Raw genomic sequence first — 15,214 nt, 5'->3', positions numbered from 1 at the left:
CGGCCTTCCGAAAATGCATAAAGATCAAGTAAACCCTCCTTACAGGCTGATTGTCTCAACCATAGGCACTCCAACTGAACCTTTATCTAAATTTGTTGATTCATATCTATGCCCACATATTCCCAACATACCCTCATATGTAAAAGATACAGGAGCAATGATTGGGAAGGTTGAAAATATTCCTTTTAATCCAACTCGAGATCTCCTGGTGACTCTTGATGTTGAATCCTTGTACAGTAATATTCCCCTGACTATAGCCATGCAAACTGTAGACTGATTCATTGATTTATATAGGATATCGTGCCCTAAAACTTTCTTGTTAGATTGTCTAAAGATCGTTTTGACTGAGAATATTTTTGAATTCGGACCACGTCTTTTCCGCCAGATTAAAGGGGTAAGCATGGGAGCCTCTGTGGCTCCTTCGGTCGCGAATATCTATATGGCCGCATTTGAGGCCAAGTTTATTTACAATGACATTGCGTCCTTTTTTGAGTCTGTCTCCCATTGGTCAAGATATATCGATGATATCTTTTTTGTCTGGACCGATGGGAGGGAGACTCTTCTGGAGTTTTTAGCCTGGTTGAACGCTGCTGATTTGAACCTCAAGTTGACCTCACATATCAGTGCCAGTAATATTGAATTTCTAGACATTATGATCTTTGCTGATGACGGCAAATTGAAGGTTGACTTATATGTCAAACCTAAAGCTAGGAATACCCTATTACATTTCCAAAGTTTCCATCCCCGTAGCCAAAGGGAAAGTATCCCCTTTACCCAGTTCTTACGGGTCTGAAGAAATTGTACCAACCTCAAGGACTTTGATAGACAAGCTATAGAAATGAAACGCAAATTCCTTGAAAGGGGTTACCCTCACAGGCTTGTCAGGGAATCCTACAAAAGAGCTCGCTTCTATGATAGAGACCACTTGCTAAAATCCAAACCTGAGAAAGACTTGAAACAACTTGCCTGCATAACAAGGCATTCAACTTTGGATGCCAAAGTGAGACAAGTAATAAACTGCTCTTGGCATATTTTGAACAGTAACAGCACTGGTAATCTTAAACTGGAGAAGCCATTGTTCGCTCATAAGCGAAACAAGAACATAAAGGACCACATAGTGCGCTCCAGATTTCAAGGCCAATCGAATCATGACTGTTTAGTCCAGAGATCAATACATACAAATCAGGCCTTGAAGGGTACATTCAAGTGCTCGAACTGTAAATCATGTCCCAACATCATAGAAGGAGAATCATTTGTTCACAATGGCCATACAGCCATAGCTAACAGCATGTGGAACTGCAAAACTATGAATGTAATATACTTCCTACTGTGCCCCTGTTCTCTAGGGTACGTGGGAGAGACTGTACGCTCCATTCAGGTACGCCTAACCGAGCATCGTTCTGCAATTCGAACTGGCAAAACTTTGGCGCCTATGGTGAAACACTTTTTGGAAGTCGGACATGGTCCTGACGACTTTAAGTGGCGCATTTTAGAAAAAGGTAACGTACCAGACAGTAAAGGTGGAGAAAAGATCTGAAAAAGACGGGAAGTGTTTTGGATATTTTCCTTGGACACTTTCCGGTCAGGTTTAAACAGCGAAATCCGTTGGGAAAACGCCATTACTTAAATGAAGTTATTATGGGCTCCTGGGTCACTGTACGCCTTGCCATATGACTTTGAGTGTCTGAGTATGATGTGGTACTCAACTGCTACTGTCTTTCTGATTTAAAATTGCATCTAATCTTTTTTGTGCCACATCCTAAGTGCACATTATATGATAATGCAGTTTTATGTACACATCAATGTAAATGTATATCCAAGTCTGCCACAATTATACAATATCTTATATATTGACTTATTTAATTCTTAAATAAATTCAAAATAATTATCCCTTGTTTTAATATTTGGAACATTTGTCAGATTCCGGATTTAAATGGTTGCTTTATAATTCAGATATAGTTTTTTTTTTGTAAACTTTCAATCCTTTATCGGCGCACTTTATATACAAAACTTTAGTGAGCCCTTTCTTTATTTTCATGATTGTTGCATCGGAATCATGTGACCAAGACACACCTATTTAAAGGCGGGTACATGCACACGCTGGTGCTTCCTGTTTACTCCGTCGTCGATCGTGACCTGGAAATACTTATGGAATTGGCAAGCCGCCACACGCTGACCAGTCCCTTTTAAATAGGTTTGTACAAATCCCTGACTGTGCTGCTCGTTATGCACATTATCACTAATGTATTAAATATCCTGACACTTTCCGTTCTATATTCTTGCAGTACTGGCGCGTTTATCCTCGCTAGCCAGCAACACATGAATCGGCTCGAAAATACCTTTTCATATAAATACGTACGCTTGAAGGTATGTTGTAATCTATTAAATAACATTGTCCTGGCCTATTTATATCGGCTCATTGCCAGTCTTTCTTGTAGATCCTTTAGCTAAAAACTATCGCGTAAATAAGGACTCTCACACAACTCTGAATATAGTATAAAAGGTCACCTTTATTACCAGGACAGCCAGAGACAGACCCGCAACATAACTTTTCCAACAAAAACTTTATCTTTATTTTTTCTCCAAACCTTTTTCATATAAACCATTTCCTTTTCAAATTCTTTCTTTCCCAATAGCCATAACTTGTTTTGATACCATCCTTGTGTTTTCCTTCTTCTTTCCATCTCTTCCCCACCTACCCTCCCAAGCCCTCCCCCTTAGAGAAAGGATGAATCCGCTCTAGATTATCCAATCCCCATCACACACGCCGACAAAAACAACAAAAAGAATCTGCCTGAGTTGTCCTGAGGTGACATCCTGACATTGTGACATATATCCAGAGGTATGCATGCCTGCATATATTTATTGTCATGCAGTGAAATAGTCCAATCCAGACTGTTTTTTTTATTTTTTTTAATTTGAACAACATACAGACTCGACAGTTGACAAAAAACACCTAACCCTTGATTTTGCATCCAGGGTGGGTGGGTGGGTCAAAAGCGACACCACCGTTCCTCTCACTCGCTCAGAGTGACGTCAGCCCTCCCTCCCCTCCCTTCCCCTGAACCTAACCCCTCCCACCACCCAATCAGGTCGCGTGAGGTCGTCCCTCGCGCGAAATACCCCAGGGGGACATTGGCTTTGCCAAGTGCCCCTGGGGGCCCATCGCGCAAATAAGGACTCTCACACAACTCTGAATATAGTATAAAAGGTCACCTTTATTACCAGGACAGCCAGAGACAGACCCGCAACATAACTTTTCCAACAAAAACTTTATCTTTATTTTTTCTCCAAACCTTTTTCATATAAACCATTTCCTTTTCAAATTCTTTCTTTCCCAATAACCATAACTTGTTTTGATACCATCCTTGTGTTTTCCTTCTTCTTTCCATCTCTTCCCCACCTACCCTCCCAAGCCCTACCCCTTAGAGAAAGGATGAATCCGCTCTAGATTATCCAATCCCCATCACACACGCCACCCAGGAAAACCCTTGAGTTTTCCTGCCCCACCCAAAAAACCCTCCCCTAATGCAGAAATGGACCGCTCAAGTCAATGCATAATAACTGTGAAGGAAAACTTTTCATTGTCTTACTCTTCCCCTCACTTCTTTGGTTTGGAGCACCACAAGTCGACACACCAAAGATTGGCCAAAGTATCTCTGAGTTCCATCAAGTAATATGACTGACCCATCTGCGAGAGATGAACCCCATCATTCCTTAACAAATGCAGCATTTCACCGTTAAAATGCTCGTGGGCAATGACCGTAATGCCCATTGCCACGCAGTATGTCTTCAATGCTTTATTAACTTTTTTGCGGGCCCTCTCAACAGCTGCATGAACCCTGGCTCCCTTCCATTGGCTCCTGTACAGAAATTCCGTCCACACTACCCTGGTCCCTTCCCATCTGTCCTTGATCACAGCCAGATCAAGCTTCATCTGCTTGATTAAAGCAAGCCCCGAACACTGCACCAAGTCATTTTCCCCTAAGTGCAGGATCAACAAGTCTGGAATGCCCCACACCTCAGCCATTTTGTTTAGGACCGAGAACAACTCCCCCCATTTCATCCCCCCTAAACCCCTCCAAATCACCTCATGATCATTGCCATACAATCCCAGACCTCTCCCACATAGCTGCTGTTCGGCAAAGGTCGCTGCCCACTTCACTATGGAATGGCCGACAATCCAGGTCCTCTTTTTTCGAGGAAAATCCGCCACTCGACCTGTGATGGAAAAAGCAACATTAACTAACTGGCCTCGTGAGGAGTATAACTTTTTTTTTTTTTTTTTTTTTTTTTTTAAAACCGAACATACTTAAAACAACAATTGGATTTCCATCTACCAATTCGCTGCAACTCCTCTACCCCCCAACCCAACCTCGCAGCTTCAGTAGCCGCACCTATTCTGAATGATTGCGTCCCAAAATCATGCGGATTTTCCCCCACCAATGCCAATGCCTTCCGCAAGACCGCTAAGAATTGGAAACAAGTTAATTGTGTTTTGTTTTTGTGGCAAAATATCCCACCCTCTCGAAATACCCCTGAAACCACAAATGCCTCCCATTCCCCCACTGGGCAGCAACCCCTCACCCCACTCCTGCCAAGTCGCACCAACATCCTTTTCCCTGCCTGGTCTGTCTTTGACCGTCTCAACTTGATTTGCAATACATCCTTACCCAGAAGAACAATATCAGATGAACGGACCCCTTCCTGATTTCGTAACCCCAATAATTCTGATATCCGAAATGCACCGAAAAACAACCATATCATACTTAACTTGAAACGAAACCATTCCCACTCATCATAACAGCAGGAGGGCAACACACCCAACAATTTTTGTAACAATTCAAAAGTAATGGGGTCCCTCAACCGTTTCGCCTGACCAAAGGACCTCCCAAAACCCTTCAGCATTTTCTGCAAACGAAAACCTTTTTGAACCTCACACCCCAACTCCAGTTGGCTATAAAATGAAATGCCTGCCAACTTGCCCCAAATGGTTGATGGCGACAAACCTTTGTCTATTAAACTCAGCACAAAGCCACACATAAACTTTTCATCCCGCACAGCTGTACCCTCCATGCCGTGCTGTGCTGTATAACCCAAAAAACCAGACCATGCCAGCTGATAGCTGCGTCGCGTGGATTCCGATAAGGACTGCTCGACAAACTCGGCCATTCTCAGTTCCCCAGGTCCCATATGTTCGTCGGAATCGGTGTCCTGCAATGGTCCGCTCCAGGTGCCAAATCCCGAAACCTCTGCCACTGACAACGAGACAAAGCGTCGGCAATTGAATTGTTGACACCAGGGATGTGTTGTGCTTTAAACACAATATTCAGCTGTAGAACACGCATCATGAAAGCCCGTAACAATTGCAACACCTTCACGTCCTTTGCCCTCTGCCCGTTCACCAGACAAACCACCGCCATGTTGTCGATATGAAACAACACGCAGCGGTCTCTGAACTCCTCACCCCAAATCTGCAGCGCCACCAACAAGGGAAAGAATTCTAGAAAAGCAATGCTGCGACCCTGATGTAACCACTGTGCCGGCCATTGCTCCGCGCACCACCTTCCATCCCAGAACAAGCCAAAACCTAAGGCCCTGGCCGCGTCCGAGAATATCTGCACTGGCCAGACCGTGTCTTCTGACACAAAATTGATGGACACACCATTGAACTCGTCCAAAAATCGCAGCCAAATGCTCAAATCCTCCTTAATTTTTGCTGTCAAACGTACGTGGTGGTGCGGCAAGCACGCCCCAGCCATAGCAAATCCCAGCCGCCTGCAAAACGTCCTGCCTGCCCTGACAACTCGACAAGCAAAATTCAAATAGCCCAGAAGCCTCTGGACTTGCCTCAGCTGCACTCTTTTAGCACCCAAAATTTCTTGCAGAAAAGACCTGATTTCCTGCACTTTCTGTCTGGGCAAACGGGCCACCATCTCTTTTGTGTCTATCTCTATGCCCAGGAATGTCAACCTGGGCGTTGGACCTTCCGTTTTGTCCTCCGCCAAAGGCACACCAAACTCCTTGGCCACGTCCTGAAAGCAGGCCAAGACTTTAGCACATTGCTCCGTCCCTGCTTTGCCCACAAACAAAAAATCATCCAAGTAATGGCATACAGCCACATGATCTGAGCGCTGGACTACACACCACTCCATAAACGTACTAAAAGTTTCAAAAAGTGAGCAAGAGATAGCACAGCCCATGGGTAACACCCGATCCACATAATATTCTCCTTCAAAGTACATGCCAAGTAAACCAAAATCCGCCGGGTGAATAGGCAAAAGGCGAAAAGCGGCCTGTATGTCACATTTAGCAAGGTCAGCTCCCGCCCCCGCCTTGCGCACCAATTCCAAAGCGTCGTCCACTGACGCATAGGTCACTGCTGAATCAGAAGTAGAAATGAAGTCATTCACTGAATGCCCTTCCGGCCAAGACAGGTGATGTATCAGGCGAAACTCACCCTTTGCCTTCTTCGGGATAATACCAAGGGGCGATACAATTAGATTTGGCAAGGGGCAACACTCGAAAGGGCCAACTACTCTGCCCAAATCCACTTCCTTCTGCAACTTCACCCTTACCACCGACGCCATCTCTTTTGCTGACTTTAAGTTATCAGCCCAACGTGAAACTCTGGGGCCTTGGTATCCAATCCTAAAACCGAGCCGAAACCCCCAAAACAACTTGGCCGCTCCTTCCACATCAGGATACTCTTCCAATGAACTCATCATGGCATGTAACTTAATTGGAGTAGGCGCCTTTCGGCATAAGAGGCGGCACAGATCCTCCCCCCCCCCTTTGACCTCTACCATGATCTCCCGGGTGTTGGTTGGGGAAGCACTGAAAGACAGCATGTCTGCCCCCGCATTGGGAGCATTCATGTTTAAATTTACAATACTGGCGCACACAGGAACCTCTGTTAAAGCTCCAACATGCTCCAGTTGTGGGCAACTGTCCCCGTCCGACGCCACCCGCCCCCTGTGTGGCGGGACGCTGAGAAAAGGGCCGGTAAGGAATCGGTAACCCACTTGCTGTATGGATCGTGTTGGCAGAAGAGTGACCAGACAGCCACTGTAACCACAACTCCTGATCAACCTCCCCCCATGGCTTATCGTGGAATAAACTCATTCGCGCCCGAAACTCTTCATCGTAGTTCAGCCACAAATAACCCCCTGCCTGCAAATGCGCCCTTCTGATGACATCTACATACTTGAACAGCGAAACCGCCCTCTCAGGGTAGCGTTCACAATATACGCTGGCATTTATAAGAAAGGCCGCTGTCCAGTTTTCTATTGTTTTCGGCACTTTGGGCCGGCGGGACAATTCAGCCTCCTCCTCTTTAGAACCTTCCTTTGCTTGCAGTTCCCTATGAAGGAGCCTGAACACATCTACGTACTCATGGTCCCAAATACGCTGCCTAGTTCTGTTTGACAAATGTATGCCCAATGGCATGGACACCCCCATGTAAGGCAGTTTCGTACCACTCACTCTAGGCATCTCACTCTGTTCTGAACTAGTAACCGATGAACCTGGGCTGTCATTCCCCGGCCTCCCCCATGCCCCAATGCTGCCTTTACGCTGTCACCTTGTTTTGACCCCAAGCCGTCCCCCACTTCCCCTCTCCCTTGACCACCCTCTGCAGGCGCCCCATCCGAACCACCAGTCAACGGCCGTGTCCAAGCAGCCCACCAGTCTGTCTTACCTGCTGGTAACTGCGCAGCCCGTTGCCGAAAGTCTTCCAGACCATCACGCCGATGATGTCCGCTCTGATTCCCGTGTGCCGGCGAGAGAACCGCTCCAGAACTCTATAACACACTGGCAGAAGTTAATCTCCTCCCATCCCTCCCTGCCCCAACTCTACCACCATGAGACAGACCACCTCTTGTCTCATACTCATTCTCTTTATTATAATCACCATCATCACCTTCAAAGTGCTGTTCATTTGCCAACATTGCAAAACTCATACCTGGCCTATTGCCAGACGCCAAGTTGATAGAACCACTTTTAAAATCTGACTCAGGCCTCCGTGCAAAGCGCCCAGTCGCTGGTAGTAAATCCGCACCAGATCCGCATCTCAAAATCGCCCCCCCCCCGAAGCACCGAGCTCTGCGGTGCCGTCTGAGAATAGCAGAACTGCTCATCTGGTACCAGACCAGCAGCTTCAGAAAAGTACTCGCCGCTCGAGCGAGGACCCGCACCATACTTACCTACCACCTGAGAAGATGAGGTACCCGCCCTCTCTGGCACAGGCAACTCTGTGTGTTCCACCCACACCCATTGGCCCTGCGGAACCGCAGACCCCGTGTTATGAATTACCTGAGGACACCCAGTCGGGTGCCTGGCATTGGGGAACACTGTAGTGGCTTCCTGCACCTGCCTGCCCTCTCCCCTGCTACCCTTGTCACCCCACCTCCCACCCCTGAAGTGCCTGGCTCGAGGGTTCCACCCCAAACCTCCCAACCGTTGCTCATCCTGTGAAACTAAAAAATCACATGTTAAATCCACATTAAACTCCTCCTCAACCAATTGTCTCGGGGGGCCTCTAGGACGGGGAACAAGAATGTTCTGGCAGTCCATAAACGCAACTTGTGGAGGTTGCTCATCGACATCTGGTACGCCTCCCTCGACATCTTCGCCTTCCTCAACACCTGATAGGTCATACTCCTCAGACTGGCTATCGCTGGAGTAGTCCACTAACATCGGACTCCTCCTGTCAGCCTCTACATCCGGCGCTATGTCAATTCTCCTGCCAATCGCCTGCTGCCCTGCTGCCCTCCTACGTATACTCGAAGCAGCCTTCATGCTGGGTCGTGACACAGCCTCACCAAGCTCCTGTGACGTAGTAGCGCGCAGCACCTCAGAATCACTGGCCGCCTCGCCTTCAATCAGCTGGACCTGAGACACTCGCGTGTCAAAACCTCCACCAGCGCTGCCTCCGCGCCTGCCAGCCCTACGTCTGGGCGGTGCCACACTTAAATTACGAACCCCCCGAAACTCACCAGGGGCCGATGACGAGCGCGGGGGAGGCAGCTTCTTACCCCGGCTTCCTCTGCTCGTCGAGCGCGCTCTCCTGGCTCTTGCCGCCGGCATCTTCCTGCCTCCGTCCTCTTCCTGGGTATTATGATGCACCGGCTGGCAGGCAGCCACCGCTCGTGACACACCCTCAGCTGCCAAGCGACGCGGTCGCTTAATAGACACTGAGGTATCCAGCACAGCGCCCGGCCTCAGCAAGTCGCTCCTTCCCACAGCCACTAAAGCTCGAACTGCCTCCAAGGCAATATATTCAGCCGACATTCTTCGTTTGCCGAAGAAATTCACGTCAAAAAATCACTCACAAAAGTGTAAATGACAGCTCTGACAGGATAGTAACAGCGCCGCCTCAAAAGCGATACCACCGTTCCTCTCACTCGCTCAGAGTGACGTCAGCCCTCCCTCCCCTCCCTTCCCCTGAACCTAACCCCTCCCACCACCCAATCAGGTCGCGTGAGGTCGTCCCTCGCGCGAAATACCCCAGGGGGACATTGGCTTTGCCAAGTGCCCCTGGGGGCCCATTTTCCATCTTGGTTCTCTTTCACATTTTAGTGACGGAAAAAGTTAACTAAAGTTAACCTATTCATGCCGGTTTGGAACAGTGGAGGCTACGCACATTTGTTTTATATCTATGGTACGTTCTTCACATTATGAACAGTTTATTATTGTCCTTTCCACCCAGTTGTGTTTTGATTACATTTGTCTGATATAGATCTCCGTCCTTTATTTCACAGCTGACCAATTGAAACAAGCATTGGAAATGCAATAGGTCTCGCATTAGGAAAGTTTGAGCTATTGGTATTGTAAATGACACTTTTTTTATTTATGTGTTGGTTTTGAAATTAGCAAAAATAATAGCTTTGTCAGTTACAATGTTAATAGTTTTAACTTTTGCAAATGTGACACCTATAGCATTTGTAATGCAATGTGTGTTGTATTTACGTGACTTAGATGTATTGATATTACAAATAACAATGGCTTTTAATTTTATAAATAATTAATACTTAAATAAAAGTTATTGTAATTTATAATGGCAATAGCTTAAACGTTTGTAAATAACTTTTGTGAAGATTATGTTCAGTGTATTTTATTGTGACGAAAATCCAAGAACATTGCATTTGCACCTACACACACACAGAGCCACACACATATAGATGTGGTGGTGGTGGATCTGGGGGATATGGTGGTGGTGGATGTGGTGGTGGTGGTGATGGTGGATGTGGTGGTGATGGTGGTGGATGTGGTGGTGGTGGTGGTGGATGTGATGGTGGATGTGGTGGTGATGTGGTGGATGTGGTGGTGGATGCGGTGGTGGTGGATGCGGTGGATGTGGTGGTGGATGCGGTGGTGGTGGTGGATGGGGTGATGGATGTGGTGGTGGATGTAGTGGTGGTGGTGGTGGTGGATGCGGTGGTGGTGGTGGATGCGGTGGTGGTGGTGGATGTGGCGGTGGTGGATGTGGTGGATGTGGTGGTGGATGTGGCGGTGGATGTGGAGGTGATGGTGGATGTGGAGGTGATGGTGGATGTGGTGGTGGTGGTGGATGGGGTGGTGGTTGTGGTGGTGGATGTGGTGGTGGGTGTGGTGGTGGATGTGGTGGTGGGTGTGGTGGTGGATGTGGTGGTGGGTGTGGTGGATGTGGTGGTGGGTGTGGTGGATGTGGTGGATGTGGTGGATGCGGTGGTGGTGGTGGATGCGGTGGTGTTGGATGTGGTGGTGGTGGATGTGGTGGTGGATGTCATGGTGGATGTGGAGGTGATGGTGGATGTGGATGTGGTGGTGATGGTGGATGTGGTGGTGGATGTGGTGGTGGATGCGGTGGTGGTGGATGCGGTGGTGGTGGATGCGGTGGTGGTGGTGGATGCGGTGATGGATGGGGTGGTGGTTGTGGTGGATGTGGTGGTGGATGTAGTGGTGGAAGTGGTGGTGGATGTGGTGGTGGAAGTGGTGGTGGATGTGGCGGTGGTGGATGTGGCGGTGGATGTCATGGTGGATGTGGAGGTGATGGTGGATGTGGTGGTGGATGTGGTGGTGGTGGTGGATGTGATGGTGGATGTGGTGGTGATGGTGGATGTGGTGGTGGATGCGGTGGATGTGGTGGTGGATACGGTGGATGTGGTGGATGCGGTGGATGTGGTGGATGCGGTGGATGTGGTGGATGCGGTGGATGTGGTGGATGCGGTGGTGGATGGGGTGGTGGTTGTAGTGGATGTGGTGGTGGATGTAGTGGTGGTGGGGGTGGTGGTGGTGGTGGATGTGGTGGATGCGGTGGTGGTGGATGTGGTGGATGTGGTGGTGGTGGATGTCATGGTGGATGTGGAGGTGATGGTGGATGTGGTGGTGGTGGATGTGATGGTGGATGTAGTGGTGGTGGGTGTGGTGGTGGATGCGGTGGTGGTGGATGCGGTGGTGGTGGATGCGGTGGATGTGGTGGTGGTGGTGGAGGTGATGGTGGATGTGGTGGTAGTGGTGGATGTGATGGTGGATGCGGTGGTGGTGGATGTGGTGGTGGATGCGGTGGTGGTGGTGGATGCTGTGGTGGTGGATGGGTGGTGGTTGTGGTGGATGTGGTGGTGGATGTAGTGGTGGTGGGGGTGGTGGTGGTGGATGCGGTGTCTGGGCCAACTGCATATGGATAAACACACTGTCGCGCTCAACCGGACGGTCAACTTGATACCACTTGTCAATACATTGGGCTGCGCACTTTACTCAGTCATACAAGCTTGGTTTTCTTAATTTACGCTGCACCCTTAATTTAAGCTGTCACAGAAAGTAACCATCCTCTTGGTGTGGTCCAAATCACACAGTTCAAGGATAAGGAGTAAAATCTGAAGTGTGTTGAGCAGGTCAGACTGACCATGTGCACGATGAGGCCACAAGGTGAGTACAGAGGGGTGTCACCCCAAGCGACCAGTCACAGCTGCAGAAACAGGGAGTTAAAACATATAAAACATACACCATCGTCGTCTGGCAACAGTAAACTTTCTCTGCTTATTTGAAAACGTGAAGACATTTTCAAAATCGCCCCAGTGCTGAATCAGCAGCACTGTCAAACCTCAAAGTAAAATCCAGCAACTGTTGGTTACATTAAAAAAAAAGCACGAGGACAATTTAAATAAGCCCATTACATGTGTAAAAAGAGGCAAATGCGCTTCAAGCTCATCACTTGGACTACGTCGCGCAAAGGTTCACACACGTCAAAATGTTTGATGCGAAAATAACTAAAACTATAAATGAAGTAATAGGTTTCTAAATTACAATTGAGAGATTAAAGGGAAATTAAGCAGATTTAGCCAAGAGCTGTAGAGCTTTAACTCGTACAACAAAGGGTGCATTCAAAAATAGCCCTTTAAATAAATATCCCAATTACCTCAAATTTCAACACACAAACAACTGAAAATATCAGGCGATAAGGAAAAATAAAAGTAACAGCTGCATGTAGCTCAGCATTATTTGAAAGGTTTACTCTTCGAAACATAATTTAAATAAATCCTTAAAAAAAACTAACATCATTGCTCCAAACTCTAGCGTATTTGAAGGCGGGAGTTTGGTTTAGATCCGTTATATAAGAAAACCTCAATTTGTCACTGAAAGCAAGTGGTCCCGACTGTACCCGTGCTGAGGGAGGGAGGCGAGGGAGGGAGGAGAAATACGAGACGGCCTGCTGGCCGTGAGCCCAATTACCTCAAATTTCAACACACAAACAACTGAAAATATCAGGCGATAAGGAAAAATAAAAGTAACAGCTGCATGTAGCTCAGCATTATTTGAAAGGTTTACTCTTCGAAACATAATTTAAATAAATCCTTAAAAAAAACTAACATCATTGCTCCAAACTCTAGCGTATTTGAAGGCGGGAGTTTGGTTTAGATCCGTTATATAAGAAAACCTCAATTTGTCACTGAAAGCAAGTGGTCCCGACTGTACCCGTGCTGAGGGAGGGAGGCGAGGGAGGGAGGAGAAATACGAGACGGCCTGCTGGCCGTGAGACGTGTGAAGCAGGGGGCGGGGGGAGCGGATACCTTTGAAGTGAAGCTAAGCTTCACTTCAAAGGTGTGGGGGGAGTGCGGCTGAGGGAACAGACGGTGATTTGGTGATGTGCACGCGCATTTTAGGTCAATGCGCAAGCGCATTGACCTAAAAGCCACGGGCACAGCACCAAATCGCCAAGTTCGGTAAAGTCTGTTTAAGCCCCAATAGAGCTTCGCCAGCTAGGCGCATGCGCCCAGCAGGCGAGCCCTAAAAAAGGATACACAAGACAGTGCGTTTTTATCAAATAGTTATTCTTCGTCAATAAATCTCAACACGTAAACAACTTCTCTCGAGGTAGGGAATATTCTCCGCCAGTAACACAAACTACTCTGAAATAAAGATTACAATCTTAGTGTTTAACGTTACCTTCGCCTCTGTTTATCTTGTCCTTCAGAGACTTGACATTTATAAAGATTATCCAGACCTCAACCGAAATCTAATGATGTTGAACCATTTACATGCATCAGCCCAAATACGTTCTGTAAGTTCTCTGACTAGGTCGTCTGAATATTCTTGCTAGGAATAACCAACTGCCTCTTGTAAACCATGAGAAATGCTAGTTATTTTAGGCTTTATCAAAAGTGTTTGTCAAACTAATTAGTTAGCGCTATATACTAGGAGATATTACTCTCTCCTTTAATGTTGCAGTGAATATATCACTGCCCTTTGCGCTAAGATTAATTGTTGCTCTGACTTAATAGCACCTTTCCATTTTTCAGAGGTTTCTTTCATATTGTGAGAAGTCGTGCCAAATAACGCAATTTATGTCCATGCACTAGCTTACAAGTAAGTATATCTGTGCTTGCTTGTTATTGACCAGAACTTACAAGTAGCTGAATAGATTAACACACCATGTGTAGCATTTAGTATAATCTTGTAAGAAATAATTTGGCTTGTGTTAAATATATATTAATATCAATAACCGATTTGCAATTACCAGTCAGAATAAACTAAGAGACAAATGAACTGTAGCCTTTATATTCTTCCTATACTCTCTCTATCCTTGATATATCTATATGCATCTCTGTGTATCTGCCTATTATCGTTTGTTCATCATGAGTTTAGTGTAATTGCCCTATTCTTGACATTTGATTGTGCGTTAACTTCCCTAAATGAGCACAGAAGTCAGTATTTCCCAAATCTCTTCCCCAATTAGGCTACCACTTGCTTATCCGTCTGGTTCGCATTATATCTTCACCTACTTCCAATTGTTATGCCTTGACAGTTTTCATAAGATGTTATAATGTGAGGGTTGTTTTGATTATTGTATTGACCTATAAATATGAGTTACTGTTTTTATTGTTTGAAGTAAATGAATGTATTTTTGAATTAATAATTATGTTTTTACATTTAGGAACCTGAAAATTTATTTGTCTTGAAGAAGGCGCTGGTCACCGAAATGCGCGTCGACAACATATTTTATAATTAATTCAAGAACTGAGATGTTCTTATGAATTTGATTATTGTGTCCTAATTGCTGTTATTGTAATTCCTTATTTGATTTTGTGTATTGCATTTTTTCATATATATTTTTTAAGTCTATTGCTCTTGTGCATTTTTATGTAATTTGTTTAATTAAAATAAACTGTCTTTTTTATGGAAGTAGGTTGTTGCGTCTTATCACTATTATGTGGGCAAGTTTTGTTTGTTACCGCCTGGGTTGATACTTACACACTCCGGTTGGGTATGTGCACCACTTTACCCCCTCAGGCTCCGTATGGGGAGGATAATTAAAGGATTATTCAGGCGCTGGCGCGGAGCTCCGAGATCAAGCGTCCGCCATCGGCGCTGGCAAGCTCCGCCCCCTCCTTAAGCTAATTCACCAGCCATGTCATTGACAAGAGTTTTCAAGACATTACACTGTTTAAAGCACATACCCTTAACCCAGAAATCCTCCAAGTAGTCCATAACAGTTTGTTTAAAGTAGACATGCACCCCTTGGAGCTGAATAACTATTGTACGCGACTCAATGTTACTCATCTTATCAATGGAAGGATGAAATTCTGGGATTCTGAAATTAATGCATTAGTGCACTGACCCACTGGGCCCGGCATAACCTACAGCTACCACAGCTCAGAAACAAGAAGCAATGTTATCTTCACCATATTTCCAGTACTTAATTTGAGCCAGTGGTTTTCGGTGTTCGGCACCTGCA

At 46.4% G+C, this 15,214-nt stretch overlaps 1 long non-coding RNA gene across 1 annotated transcript; it reads left to right on the top strand.

Annotated features, from left to right (window-relative positions):
- The first annotated feature begins 13,259 nt into the window (after positions 1–13,259).
- Positions 13,260–14,790, top strand: LOC144827515 (uncharacterized). The gene is made up of 4 exons (XR_013610226.1): positions 13,260–13,353; positions 13,454–13,540; positions 13,779–13,845; positions 14,414–14,790. It is a non-coding gene; the product is annotated as an uncharacterized LOC144827515 (long non-coding RNA).
- Positions 14,791–15,214: the final 424 nt, after the last annotated feature.

This window comes from Lissotriton helveticus, chromosome 4_1 (assembly GCF_964261635.1).
Source record: "Lissotriton helveticus chromosome 4_1, aLisHel1.1, whole genome shotgun sequence".
In the NCBI taxonomy this organism is placed as follows: Eukaryota; Metazoa; Chordata; class Amphibia; order Caudata; family Salamandridae; genus Lissotriton; species Lissotriton helveticus.
The sequence above is the reverse complement of the archived record's forward strand: the minus strand, read 5'-3'. Positions and strand labels throughout refer to the sequence as shown.